The 14,215-nt window shown below is 44.8% G+C and overlaps 1 protein-coding gene and 1 long non-coding RNA gene across 5 annotated transcripts in view; one reads left to right on the top strand and one right to left on the bottom strand.

Moving 5' to 3' along the window:
• Positions 1-6,249, bottom strand: part of LOC130282508 (uncharacterized) — a 52,224-nt gene extending 45,975 nt beyond the window's left edge. The window contains exon 1 of the long non-coding RNA XR_008846428.1: positions 6,116-6,249. This is a non-coding gene — a long non-coding RNA (uncharacterized LOC130282508). The remainder of the gene's footprint in view (positions 1-6,115) is intronic.
• Positions 1-14,215, top strand: part of GRID1 (glutamate ionotropic receptor delta type subunit 1) — a 1,339,076-nt gene that overhangs the window by 133,807 nt on the left and 1,191,054 nt on the right. The window lies entirely within an intron of this gene.

The following is a 14,215-nucleotide window of genomic DNA, read 5'->3' as shown; positions in this document are numbered from 1 at the left end:
TGCCATGTGCTATCTATGTCTTTTCCAATCTGTCTTATAAGGGTTTTAGCATTTTTTATTTTTACTGGTATAATGCATATTTTATTTTATTGGTCTTGTTGTCAAATATTGGCTTCAGTCAATTTTGTCCTTTTGTGTGTTTGATTGTTCGCACATTATTGGACTTCTACTGCCTGTAGACTACTAATGTCACATGCTACACAATAGGTCCTTAAAGAGAACAAAAACCAGATGGATTACACCCAAGAGTTCTTAGAGAACTTGGTTCAGTAATTTATGTACCTTTTGTTCATAATATTTAGAGATTCTCTGTTGATTGATATTGTGACAAGAGACTGGTGTTCTTCTAAAAGTGCTATAGGCTCATAGGGGATTAGGGGGTAATTGTATTATAAGTGATACCCAGCATTTTTTTTTTACTAAGGACAGAAGTTTTGAAAAGAAACCTAATTTCTTTTTATGAAAAAAAGTAAAAGAGTAGAAGCCTGCATAAGGAGTCTATTGTTGATAAAGTGTGAATATATCCTGCTTCTAAGCCCAGTTGGATATTGTAATGTCTATAAATGGTCTTGGGCTTGTTTGACAGGGACTTAATATTACCGCTTTATAAATCAGTGGTGCAACCTTGTCTATATTATGCTGTACAGTTTTGGGCACCAGTTTATAAAAAAGGATGTCCTGGAGCTGTAAAAGGTGCAAAGGTGTCCAACTAAACTAATAAAGTGTATAGAACATCTTAGTTATGAGAAAATATTGAAGGAAGCCTTGAGAAGTGACATTTGAGAGGGGATATGATCAACATATTTAGGAACTATAGATAGTCCATAAACATATAGGGGAACATTTTTCCAGATAAGACACCTTTAAAAGACAAAAGTGCGCACCTTTCACCTGTAAGGTTTCATTTACAGAGGCGACAAGCCTTCTATACCGTACAAACTGTGAATTTGTGGAACAGTTTACCTAAGGAACTGGTCCCAGTAAAAACAGTTAAGGGCTTTCAAACAGGGTTAGGTAAATTCTTAAAATAAAGCAACATTAATGCATATGAAGAAATATAAAATGACATACTATTCTCTTCATCGACACATACTTCTTCTCTTCATCCATCCTCTCTGCTCCAAAGTGGAGCCCCAATTGCTTATTTTTTCACTTTTGTTGTGTCCAGAGATTGACATAGTGTTGAGTTCCCTATCAGGGATTGACCATTAATAATTTTTAAGGATGTTATGCATTGACTTCTTTCTGTGTAATGACTACTATCTTATATATAGTTTGTTTCATTGTTTACAAGCACAGGAATGACTCTATATTTGTTGCCACTGTGATAGATGGCTTTGACCTGGCATATGACCACGAGCTTGCAGTACTACTCTGCCTCTTTATCTTTACTAGCTGTCTGGAAAGGACATACTTGACATTAAATCTAAGTGCAGAACATGTTTTTATTTTCTTTCTTTTTTTTCTTTTTACATTAAGCTATTTTTTTGGGTTAGCGTTGGGAGTATAAAGTTGCTGAATGCTGGACTGACACAGCAATGAAATTAGGAAAAATTGACATAATCAGTATCATGTTGACCTTGATAAAAGGTCATAGTTTTATTTATATAGTACTGGCAATTCTGTGTCTGGCTATTAAGTAGTGTGCATCAGCAGGTGCTCTCCTCCTTACAATGCATCGGTCACTTCTGCGATAATTGTGAAACAGTCTAGTAGGAGTTAACAAGCATATGGCAGGCTTACAATTGTGTCTAGATTTGGTTGCTATATTCCAATCATTTCTTTTATAGCATTGGCATGGTCCAGCGTCTGCTATGTCCCAGGGTCACAGTGCCACTTTGCTGACTTCATTATGCCTACTTGGCCTTGTTATTGACACACAGGGCTCGCCTGCCTATGGAAGCCCTTACAGTTTGCCTGCTCATTCGGCGTAATAACCATGGTGCATGCACAAGTGAAATACACAGGGCTGGCATTGGCAAAAACAGACTGTGTCAATCACCAGGCCAAGTGGGCATAATGTCAGCAAGAGAGGGGATGTGACCCTTTGGCATAGCGGACCACATATCTCTGACACTCGTGGAAGCTCTGTATATATATATATATATATATATATATATATATATATATTTTTTTTTTTTTTTTTTTGTATAAAGCAGCCGAATCTACAAAAAAGTATGCCTGATATATGCTTGTTAACCCTTACTAGACTGTGTTGCCAGTTTCACAACTATAGGTGAAGTAAGATATGCACTTTAACTAAAATGACCATCTATCTGCCAGAAGAAACTTGAAGAGACCAGAAGAAGATATTTGTATTCTATTCAAGATTTCTACAATATTGTATCAAGAGCTTGAGGAATAAACATATAAACCTACAAATGGTGTGAGGAAATGTGTCTCCTGTTTGCATTTGTCCTTTGTTCCCTTAATGTAAAATATGTGCTATGGTTTTCGCTCTATACGTTCCTATTGAGGTGTAAGTGTGCTTCTTTTTCCCTTCTGCATTTGTTCACTGAAACAGACCTTGCAGAGGAGGAAGTAGAATTTATTTATTTTAATGGAAAGATTTGAGAATATTTTCCTTCCTAAATAACAGAGCGGTATTATGCTTGTGTAAACAAGGCCCTTAATTTCAGTACATGCCAATACATGTACTGAAAGTAAAGGCCTTGTTTACACAAGCATAATACCGTCCTGTTATTTAATCTTATTATATACAATGCCATGCCCCCTTTCCAACATGATTCAAAAACAGCAATGTAAATTTTCCTATATCACAGATCCATTAGAACATAATAGCTGACTTAGCTTAATACTTAGGGAGATAATGTCCCCGTGTTGGGCAAAAATGAACAATTGGCCCATATCACATGTCCTTGCATTAATTACAGGGGTCAAGTCCTGGGAAAAAAAGTGTGGGAACTCACCCAAGAGTTCCACTTAAAAGGGTACTCCGCCCCTAGACATCTTATCCCCTATCCAAAGGATAGGGGATAACATGTATGATTGCGGTGGTCCCGCTGCTGGGGACCCCCGCATTCTCCCTGCTGCACCCGACATTCATTTAGAGCATTGGGTGCAGCGCCGGAGGCTCCTCAATGCAAGTCTATAGAAGGGTGCATGACGGCCATCACGCCCACACCCATAGACTTGCATTGAGGGGGCATGGCTGTGACGTCACAAGCTTCTGCCCCCTTCACCAGTCATTCGGCACGGAGCGAAGTTCACTCTGTGCACCAGATGTCTGGGGTGCCGCAGCCAAGATCGCTGGGGTCCCCTGTGGCGGGACCCCCAGGATAAGATGTCTAGGGGTGGAGTACCCCTTTAAGGGCTGGTCCTGCAGGACTCCTGCTAATGGGAACTGCGTTCCTGCTGTGATAAAAGTGCAGGAACTCCGTTTCCATGAGTTTCTGCAGGACTTGAGCCCTGATTAATTACAATGGGGTTTTTACTTGTCTTATGAAGTGAATGTTTCTTCAGCTTTCAGAGGCTTTGATGTAGAGAAGTGACCTTTGTATAATGGTCTTTTGAGGTATGTAAAGATCATGCTGAATGTTTCTTAAATTGTTTGTTAAAAAGCATTTTCTACCCTGTCATTATCTCTATCTGAAGAGTCAGGATGTATCTGGAAGCTTTTGCAACCCTAGAGTGTATACTTGAAAAATGTTGTTTGTTCCTGTGAAGATCCAGATGCTTTGTGTATAGAGGCTATTAAGATATGCAATGCCCAAAATAGATCCATAAAGTGAAAGGGCAAAATACTGTGCCTTGTATGCCATCAGCTCCACCATGTAAGAAAACAGAATGAAACATTGATGAATGTATTAATGGACAAAGTCTAGGTGTAAAGGGTGCATTGAGTAGGTATAAGCATAGTATGTACTTCACTTCTAATAGACCACAAATTAGTGTCAATAAATAAAAGGATATATGGCTTTTGAGTGGAAGAAGAAAAAGGTAAAGTTAATAAAGGTGGTCATCTGGGTGCAACAAAGGCATTCCGTTTTCTATTTTTCCTAGGCAGGTTTTATAATAAATGCAATGTACCGTATTTTTTTGTCATATAAGACGCTCCGGCATATAAGACGCACCTAATTTTATAGGATAAAAATCTTGAAAATAAAGATTCTGAACCAAACACAGTGTAAAGTATAGGACAGTGATCTTCAACCTGCGGACCTTCAGATGTTGCAAAACTACAACTCCCAGCATGCCCGGACAGCCATTGGCTATCCGGGCATGCTGAGAGTTGTAGTTCTGCAACATCTGGAGGTCCGCTGGTTGAAGACCACTGGTATAGGAGGTAGTACTCACGTGTCCCCTCCACTCCGGACCTGTCACCGCTCGTCACCGCTGCCCTTGATGTCGCTCCATCGCTGTCGCCGCATCCCCGGGGTGTCCCTATTGCTCCCAAACGTCTTCTGCCCGGTATCCTCGCTCTCAGTCAGCGCCATGACGTTGCTACGCACGCCGCTCCTAATGGATGACGGGATGGCGTGTGCAACGACGTGATGACGACAAAGGAGAGCGCCGGCCATGCAGGGGATCCCGGCACGGAGCAGACACCGAGGAGGCAGGTAAGGTCCCTCCTGGTGTCCTGTAACCTGTTTGGGACGTCGCGATTTCACCGTGGCAGTCCCGAACAGCCCGACTGAACAGCCGGGTTAGTGTTATTTTCGCTTCAGACACGCCAGTCAGCTTTGATAGCTGTGTCTGAAAGGTTAATACAGGGCATCACCACGATCAGTGATGTCCTGTATAAGCCGCGGGTCCCAGCCGTTGATGGCCGCAGGGACCACCGCGATAGGACAGGTATTTGCCGTATAAGACGCACCAACTTCCAACCCAGTTTTGGGGAAGAAAAAGTGCGTCTTATACGGCGAAAAATATGGTATATGTTTTTACATATTTTGTTGTCTTCATTGGTTGAGAGTAGGACAACATTTCAAGCTATGTTTTTTGAGTGGCAGTCCAGATTTGGAAATGTAGTCTCCTTAAAAACATTATTAAGTTAGGTACATATTTAGACTAATCCCAGAGTCAATAGCAACTACAGGTTCTCTGTAGTTAGATAACAGGTGCCAGTCAATGTCCTGAATCTTTTTACATTTTCCTTTCCCTAAGATTCAGTTGCAGGGGGCTGATATGTTGTCATGACAGCCAGGGGTCTTCTGAAAGCCTCTGTGCTCCAATCTCCGAGGGGAATTAAAATGAAACAAATGTTCATTAAAATAGGTTTTTAAAAAGATGTATTTTTTTCCCCAAAAAATATAATCAAAGCAAAACAAAAGTGTACATAATTTGTATTGCAGTGTGTGGAAATGTCGTAACTGTTATATGTTATAAAACTCGCAAAGTGAAGAAGAAATGTGGGAGAGAAAAATGTGAAATTTGGCAATTTTTGGTCCAGCTGCATTCCAAGAAATATAAAATGAAAAGTGATGTACAATCCCCACCGCAGTATCTCACAATGGTACAAAGTAAAAAAGTGTAAAAAAAAAAAAGCTCTCACATATCTCCTTAGCCTATGATCACACAGCGTTAAACCATTTTCATCCATAATCAGCCTGCAATTGTGTCTGCAATGGTTTTTGATGACAAAGATTAAAATTGTGTGTATAATGTAAAGTACACCACAAAATTTTACCCTGTGTGAAAAATAAAAAAAGTTAAAGTAGTCAGAATATGGCGATGCTAAACAATTATTGAAAATATTTTTTTAATTACATTAAAAAAAATGTATAAATGAGGTATCTCTATAATCATACTGACCTTCAGAGGGAAAATGATATTAAGTATAGTTGGATACATGAAAAACCTTCATATTTTTCCCTTAAATTAACATTCATTGCTTTAAAAATATGCAAATAAAAACCATTTTTTTTGGAAGAATAGGAACTGTAGAGACTAAAGTTTGATGCAATAGTAAAACGTAAGATTATAGACTAGGATATCATTTTTTTCATTGTGCTATTAGTCATCATTGCCCAACATGATGTCCCTCAATAAACCTGAACTGATTTAGGAATGCTGAGCTTTGGGTCACAAAGAGGAGGGAAACAATCAATTATCAACAATCAAAGTAGGTAAATGGATTTTGGCTAGAGATTACCGGGGTTGTCTTCAACTGCCACTGTGTTGTAACCGCTGCCCTGCCCGCAGCACCGCCCGGCTAATGAATATTCATATATTGCCTTACTATGTTGTCTCATATCGGCCGAGTCTCAAACTGCCTACACCCTTACTTCAGCGCTGCTCCGGACGAATGAAGCAGCGCTGAAGACCGCTTCTGGGTGTAGTGAGAAATCCCGCACATGCGCAGTAGCGTCCGGGACTCGGCCGATATGAGCCAACATAGTAAGGCAATATATGAATATTCATTAGCCGGGCGGTGCTGCGGGCAGGGCGGCGGTTACAACACAGTGGCAGTTGAAGGCAGTAACCCCGCCTTTGCCAGTTAAGTGCTAATTTTAATACACAGAAAAAGACCTGTAACGGGCAAACGCCGCAGCGGATCCGGGCAAGGTAGGACTCAAATTGTTCAGTGTCTCCCGCACTATCCACAGGTACCTGTGGATAGTGCGGGACAAAACATGTGACAGTTTTCCTTTAAGGGAAATCACTGCTGTTTTCTGCAACTGCCAACTTTCTTGTTCATTGTTGTTTTGCATCTGGTTGTTGTAGCCTAGATAGCAGATGTAAGATTCAAATTGTGTTTCAAAATATATAGTTAGGCAACCTGACATAGTCTTGGGGAGAAAACAAAGTGAAATGAAAGAACGTACTACAGATGTATTGTATACCAAAAAGACAAACAGTATATACAGCCCTTCATATAAAATTACAATTTTATTGATAATTTAAAACACAATAACAGTAATTACAAATGTAGCATGCATGATTATGGTATTTGGTTATCCCCATCTACAACACAAATAAAGTGTGCAAAGGAGAAAGTGCTAGCGGCTAGATAATAGTACCAATAATAATTAGGACTCCACATAATGCTGATCCACAAAATCCACATTTGAATAATAGGATACCGGGATGTTGAAATATTACTGTAAAATATGGTCTCTTTTAGAGCATATGTAAAATGTCTACTAATGGATTATTAGGATCAACTCTGCTACTGCCCAGGTAACTGGAATAAATGCATCTTACCCATAATAGAGAAAAGCCACCGCATTCCTCCAACTTCAACGCACATTTCAGGATTTTTTCAAGAACTGTCAGCTAACTGACAGCTAATTCACCTGCACTAAACCCAGTATACTGGTTTTTAGTGTGGAGGAAGAACTTTAAAAAGATGGCTTACTCTAAGTGAATGGATAAGTATTCTGGGCATTCAAATTTTTATTTCTATTGCACAGCTTTGAACAATGGAGGGAAGGAGCCAGCTCACCCAGCACTCTGCTCCTTGCTACACCCAACTTCTCGATGTAGCGAGGCAGCTCTCAGAGCACACATTCCCCTCGACCGAAAAATGCATGTTGTTTGCCACTAATACCTGTGATTTTAGGGCAAGTATACATAAAGAACATGAAAACCGTTTGCTTCTCTTATTCTTGCTGCAATCCCATGACAATTAGCGTTTATTTTTTTTCCTTTTGTGTGGTTCTCTAGTATGAGACAGTTACTGTATCATAACAACTACATGTATGAATGCCCTTAGAGCTGACTAAATACTTTTTTTTATAGAACAATGTGTGACTAGTAAATAGAACTTAAACCAGACCTTTCAGTAGAGTTTTACAGTATAAACCAAGGACATGGTTTAATAGGGCTTTTTTTTCCCTAAATCCGTAGAAAGACTTCAGCAAATTAGGTCTAAAATCCAATGGGGCATTTCCTAGGGTGGCACAAGTCTGGCAAGATTTAGCCCCATTACTGTAGAGGAACGTCCCTGCATTACCTTTTTAAATATCTACATTACTCTGATTACAGCACAAGCACTGGGTGTATTTTTCAGTCAACTTGGACACCATTTTGGTTGTCCTCTCTGCTGTGCCGCTGCTTCAGATCCCTTACAGGTGAATTTTAATTGACGCCTGGCGCATGCACTGTAATGTCTGGTTCTCCCAGTGGCCTGAACTGCACAACTGTACTTGCACTGCTTTGGTAATTCAGATCATCAACAGATGCAGTTATTAGTTTTGTATAGGCCTTTTCAACCAGGCACAAGGGTGTTCCTCAACAGTAAATGCGCTTCACCTTCTAGGCTTATGCATCCCAGGGCAATGTCCTGTTGGCTTTTAGACCTAGTTTGCATATTACATATAACTAGGATATCCCAGTGCTTAAGGGGCAATTTGCTTAGCAAAGGTATCTATAAATTCAAGGTTAGAAGCCCTGATAGGTCAGCTTTAAGGTACTCCTCCAATAAGTCACATAAAAACTTATTAGAAAGTATACTTCCATATGTAGATTTGAGTTTCTAATAAAATAAGTAACAAATACAAAAGGTACATGATTATGTTTATTAGCTTACTGTCACGATGCCGGCTGGCAGGAGGTGGATCCTCTGTGCCAGAGAGGGATTGGCGTGGACCGTGCTAGTGGACCGGTTCTAAGTCACTACTGGTGTTCACCAGAGCCCGCCGCAAAGCGGGATGGTCTTGCTGCGGCGGTAGTGACCAGGTCGTATCCACTAGCAACGGCTCAACCTCTCTGACTGCTGAAGATAGGAGCGGTACAAGGGAGTAGACAGAAGCAAGGTCGGACGTAGCAGAAGGTCGGGGCAGGCAGCAAGCCAATCAGCGGCGCAGTGGCCCTTTAAATCGCAGAGACCCGGCGCGCGCGCGCCCTAGGGAGCGGGGCCGCGCGCGCCGGGACAGGACCGACGGAGAGCGAGTCAGGTACGGGAGCCGGGGTGCGCATCGCGAGCGGGCACCACCCGCATCGCGAATCGCATCCCGGCTGGAGGCGGTATCGCAGCGCACCGGGTCAGTGGATCTGACCGGAGCGCTGCAGTGGCGAGAGTGTAGCGAGCGCTCCGGGGAGGAGCGGGGACCCGGAGCGCTCGGCGTAACAGTACCCCCCCCCTTGGGTCTCCCCCTCTTCTTAGAGCCTGAGAACCTGAGGAGCAGACTTTTGTCTAGGATATTGTCCTCAGGTTCCCAGGATCTCTCTTCAGGACCACAGCCCTCCCAATCGACCAAAAAAAAGGTTTTCCCTCTGACCTTCTTGGAGGCCAGTATCTCCTTTACTGAGAAGATGTCCGAGGAGCCGGAAACAGGAGTGGGAGAAACAAGTTTGGGAGAGAAACGGTTGATGATGAGTGGTTTAAGAAGAGAAACGTGAAAGGCATTAGGAATACGAAGAGAAGGAGGAAGAAGAAGTTTGTAAGAGACAGGATTAATCTGGCACAAAATTTTGAAAGGACCAAGATAGCGTGGTCCCAATTTGTAGCTAGGAACACGGAAGCGGACATATTTAGCGGAGAGCCATACCTTGTCTCCTGGAGAAAAAATGGGGGGAGCTCTTCTTTTCTTATCAGCAAACTTCTTCATGCGTGATGAAGCCTGTAATAGAGAATTTTGGGTCTCTTTCCATATGGTGGAAAGATCACGAGTTATTTCATCCACAGCGGGCAAACCAGAGGGCAAGGGAGTAGGGAGGGGGGGAAGAGGGTGACGGCCGTACACCACAAAAAATGGGGATTTGGAAGAAGATTCAGAGACTCTGAAGTTATACGAGAATTCGGCCCATGGTAGAAGATCTGCCCAGTCATCCTGGCGGGAGGAAACAAAATGCCGTAAATAATCACCCAGGACCTGGTTAATTCTTTCTACTTGCCCATTGGATTGAGGATGATAAGCAGAAGAAAAGTTTAATTTAATCTTGAGTTGTTTACAGAGAGCCCTCCAGAATTTTGACACGAATTGGACGCCTCTATCCGAGACGATCTGCGTGGGCAACCCGTGAAGACGAAAAATGTGTACAAAAAATTGTTTTGCCAACTGAGGCGCTGAAGGAAGACCAGGAAGAGGGATGAAATGTGCCATCTTGGAGAATCGATCAACGACCACCCAAACAACAGTGTTGCCACGGGATGGGGATAAGTCTGTAATAAAGTCCATACCAATCAGAGACCAAGGCTGTTCGGGGACAGGCAGAGGATGAAGAAGACCAGCGGGCTTCTGGCGAGGAGTCTTATCCCGGGCACAGACAGTGCAGAACCGCACAAAATCAACGACATCCGTCTCCAGAGTCGGCCACCAATAGAAACGAGAGATGAGTTGCACGGATTTCTTGATGCCCGCATGGCCTGCGAGATGGGAGGAGTGACCCCATTTGAGGATTCCGAGGCGTTGGCGTGGAGTGACGAAGGTCTTCCCTGGAGGAGTTTGCCTGATGGAGGCTGGAGAAGTGGAGATCAGGCAGTCAGGAGGAATGATGTGTTGCGGAGAGAGCTCTACTTCCGAGGCATCCGAGGAATGAGAGAGAGCATCGGCCCTAATGTTCTTATCGGCAGGCCGAAAGTGAATTTCAAAATTAAATCGGGCAAAGAACAGAGACCACCTGGCCTGGCGAGGATTCAGCCGTTGGGCAGACTGGAGATAGGAGAGATTCTTGTGATCGGTGTAAATAATAACTGGAAATCTTGATCCCTCCAGCAGATGCCTCCATTCCTCAAGTGCTAATTTAATGGCTAGTAGCTCTCGATCCCCGATGGAGTAGTTCCTCTCCGCCGGAGAGAAGGTCCTAGAAAAAAAAAAACCACAAGTAACAGCATGCCCGGAAGAATTTTTTTGTAGAAGGACCGCTCCCGCTCCTACTGAGGAGGCATCTACCTCCAATAAGAAGGGTTTAGATGGGTCAGGTCTGGAGAGCACGGGAGCAGAAGAAAAGGCAGACTTGAGCTGTTTAAAGGCGTCTTCCGCTTGAGGAGGCCATGACTTAGGATTGGCATTCTTTTTGGTTAAAGCCACGATAGGAGCCACAATGGTGGAAAAATGTGGAATAAATTGTCTGTAATAATTGTCGAACCCCAAAAAACGTTGGATAGCACGGAGTCCGGAGGGGCGTGGCCAATCTAAGACGGCAGAGAGTTTGTCTGGATCCATTTGTAGTCCCTGGCCAGAGACCAAGTATCCTAGGAAAGGAAGAGATTGACATTCAAACAGACATTTCTCCATCTTGGCATAAAGTTGATTGTCACGAAGTCTCTGAAGAACCATGCGGACATGCTGGCGGTGTTCTTCTAGGTTGGCAGAAAAAAATCAGGATATCGTCCAGATACACAACAACACAGGAATATAAGAGATCACGAAAAATTTCATTAACAAAGTCTTGGAAGACGGCAGGGGCGTTGCACAGGCCAAAGGGCATGACCAGATACTCAAAGTGTCCATCTCTAGTGTTAAACGCCGTTTTCCATTCATCCCCCTCTCTGATGCGGATGAAATTATAAGCACCTCTTAAGTCCAGTTTGGTAAAGATGTGGGCACCTTGGAGGCGATCAAAGAGTTCAGAGATAAGAGGTAGAGGGTAGCGGTTCTTTACCGTGATTTTGTTAAGACCGCGGTAGTCAATGCAAGGACGTAGGGAGCCATCTTTTTTGGACACAAAGAAAAATCCGGCTCCGGCAGGAGAGGAGGATTTGCGGATAAAGCCCTTTTTTAAATTCTCCTGGATGTACTCAGACATAGCAAGAGTCTCTGGGGCGGAGAGAGGATAAATTCTGCCCCGGGGTGGAGTAGTGCCCGGGAGGAGGTCAATAGGACAGTCATAAGGCCTGTGAGGAGGTAGAGTCTCAGCTTGTTTTTTGCAAAATACATCCGCAAAGTCCATATAGGCCTTAGGGAGACCGGTTACAGGGGAAACCACAGGGTCACGGCAAGGAGTACTGGGAACCGGTTTAAGGCAGTCCTTGAAACAAGAGGTACCCCAACTCTTGATCTCCCCAGTGGACCAATCCAGGGTTGGGGAATGGTGTTGAAGCCAGGGTAGTCCAAGGAGAATTTCGGAAGTACAATTGGGGAGGACCAAAAACTCAATTTTTTCGTGATGAGGTCCGATGCACATTAGGAGGGGCTCCGTGCGGAAACGTATGGTACAGTCCAATCTTTCATTGTTAACACAATTGATGTAGAGGGGTCTGGCGAGACTGGTCACCGGGATGTTGAACCTGTTGATGAGAGAGGCCAAAATAAAATTTCCTGCAGATCCGGAATCCAAGAAGGCCATAGTAGAGAAGGAGAAGGTAGAGGCAGCTATCCGCACAGGCACAGTAAGACGTGGAGAAGCAGAGTCGACATCAAGGACTGTCTCACCTTTGTGCGGAGTCAGCGTACGTCTTTCCAGGCGGGGAGGACGGATAGGACAATCCTTCAGGAAGTGTTCGGTACCGGCACAGTACAGGCAGAGATTCTCCATGCGGCGTCGTGTCCTCTCTTGAGGTGTCAGGCGAGACCGGTCGACCTGCATAGCCTCCACGGCGGGAGGCACAGGAACGGATTGCAGGGGACCAGAGGAGAGAGGAGCCGGGGAGAAAAAACGCCTCGTGCGAACAAAGTCCATATCCTGGCGGAGCTCCTGACGCCTTTCGGAAAAACGCATGTCAATGCGAGTGGCTAGATGAATGAGTTCATGTAGGTTAGCAGGGATTTCTCGTGCGGCCAGAACATCTTTAATGTTGCTGGATAGGCCTTTTTTAAAGGTCGCGCAGAGGGCCTCATTATTCCAGGATAGTTCTGAAGCAAGAGTACGGAATTGTACGGCGTACTCGCCAACGGAAGAATTACCCTGGACCAGGTTCAACAGGGCAGTCTCAGCAGAAGAGGCTCGGGCAGGTTCCTCAAAGACACTTCGAATTTCCGAGAAGAAGGAGTGTACAGAGGCAGTGACGGGGTCATTGCGGTCCCAGAGCGGTGTGGCCCATGACAGAGCTTTTCCAGACAGAAGGCTGACTACGAAAGCCACCTTAGACCTTTCAGTAGGAAACTGGTCCGACATCATCTCCAAGTGCAGGGAACATTGAGAAAGAAAGCCACGGCAAAATTTAGAGTCCCCATCAAATTTAACCGGCAAGGATAGTCGTAGGCCTGAAGCGGCCACTCGCTGCGGAGGAGGTGCAGGAGCTGGCGGAGGAGATGATTGCTGAAGCTGTGGTAGTAGCTGCTGTAGCATCACGGTCAGTTGAGACAGCTGGTGGCCTTGTTGCGCTATCTGTTGTGACTGCTGGGCGACCACCGTGGTGAGGTCGGCGACAACTGGCAGAGGAACTTCAGCGGGATCCATGGCCGGATCTACTGTCATGATGCCGGCTGGCAGGAGGTGGATCCTCTGTGCCAGAGAGGGATTGGCGTGAACCGTGCTAGTGGACCGGTTCTAAGTCACTACTGGTGTTCACCAGAGCCCGCCGCAAAGCGGGATGGTCTTGCTGCGGCGGTAGTGACCAGGTCGTATCCACTAGCAACGGCTCAACCTCTCTGACTGCTGAAGATAGGCGCGGTACAAGGGAGTAGACAGAAGCAAGGTCTGACGTAGCAGAAGGTCGGGGCAGGCAGCAAGGATCGTAGTCAGGGGCAACGGCAGGAGGTCTGGAACACAGGCTAGGAACACACAAGGAAACGCTTTCACTGGCACAATGGCAACAAGATCCGGCGAGGGAGTGCAGGGGAAGTGAGGTATACATAGGGAGTGCACAGGTGAACACACTAATTAGAACCACTTGCGCCAATCAGCGGCGCAGTGGCCCTTTAAATCGCAGAGACCCGGCGCGCGCGCGCCCTAGGGAGCGGGGCCGCGCGCGCCGGGACAGGACCGACGGAGAGCGAGTCAGGTACGGGAGCCGGGTGCGCATCGCGAGCGGGCGCCACCCGCATCGCGAATCGCATCCCGGCTGGAGGCGGTATCGCAGCGCACCGGGTCAGTGGATCTGACCGGAGCGCTGCAGTGGCGAGAGTGTAGCGAGCGCTCCGGGGAGGAGCGGGGACCCGGAGCGCTCGGCGTAACACTTACTTATCTGGATTCTGCACAGTCTATTCATTTCTACACCAAGCAAGGAAAAAAAAAAACTGTAATACTTAAAGGGGTACCTGGTGGAAAGCAATATTTTTCAACTGGTGCCTGAAAGTTAAACAGATTTGTAAATTACTTCTATTTAAAAATCTTAATCCTTCCAGTAATTATCAGCTGCTGTATTCTCCAAAGGAAGTTATTTTCCAAAAGTTATAAAATGGCTTTTTTTTCCCTTCAGTTTGGT

The sequence above is a fragment of the Hyla sarda genome, chromosome 7 (assembly GCF_029499605.1).
Source record: "Hyla sarda isolate aHylSar1 chromosome 7, aHylSar1.hap1, whole genome shotgun sequence".
Lineage (NCBI taxonomy): Eukaryota > Metazoa > Chordata > Amphibia > Anura > Hylidae > Hyla > Hyla sarda.
Note: the sequence above shows the minus strand (reverse complement) of the source record. Positions and strands in the feature narration are given on the sequence as shown.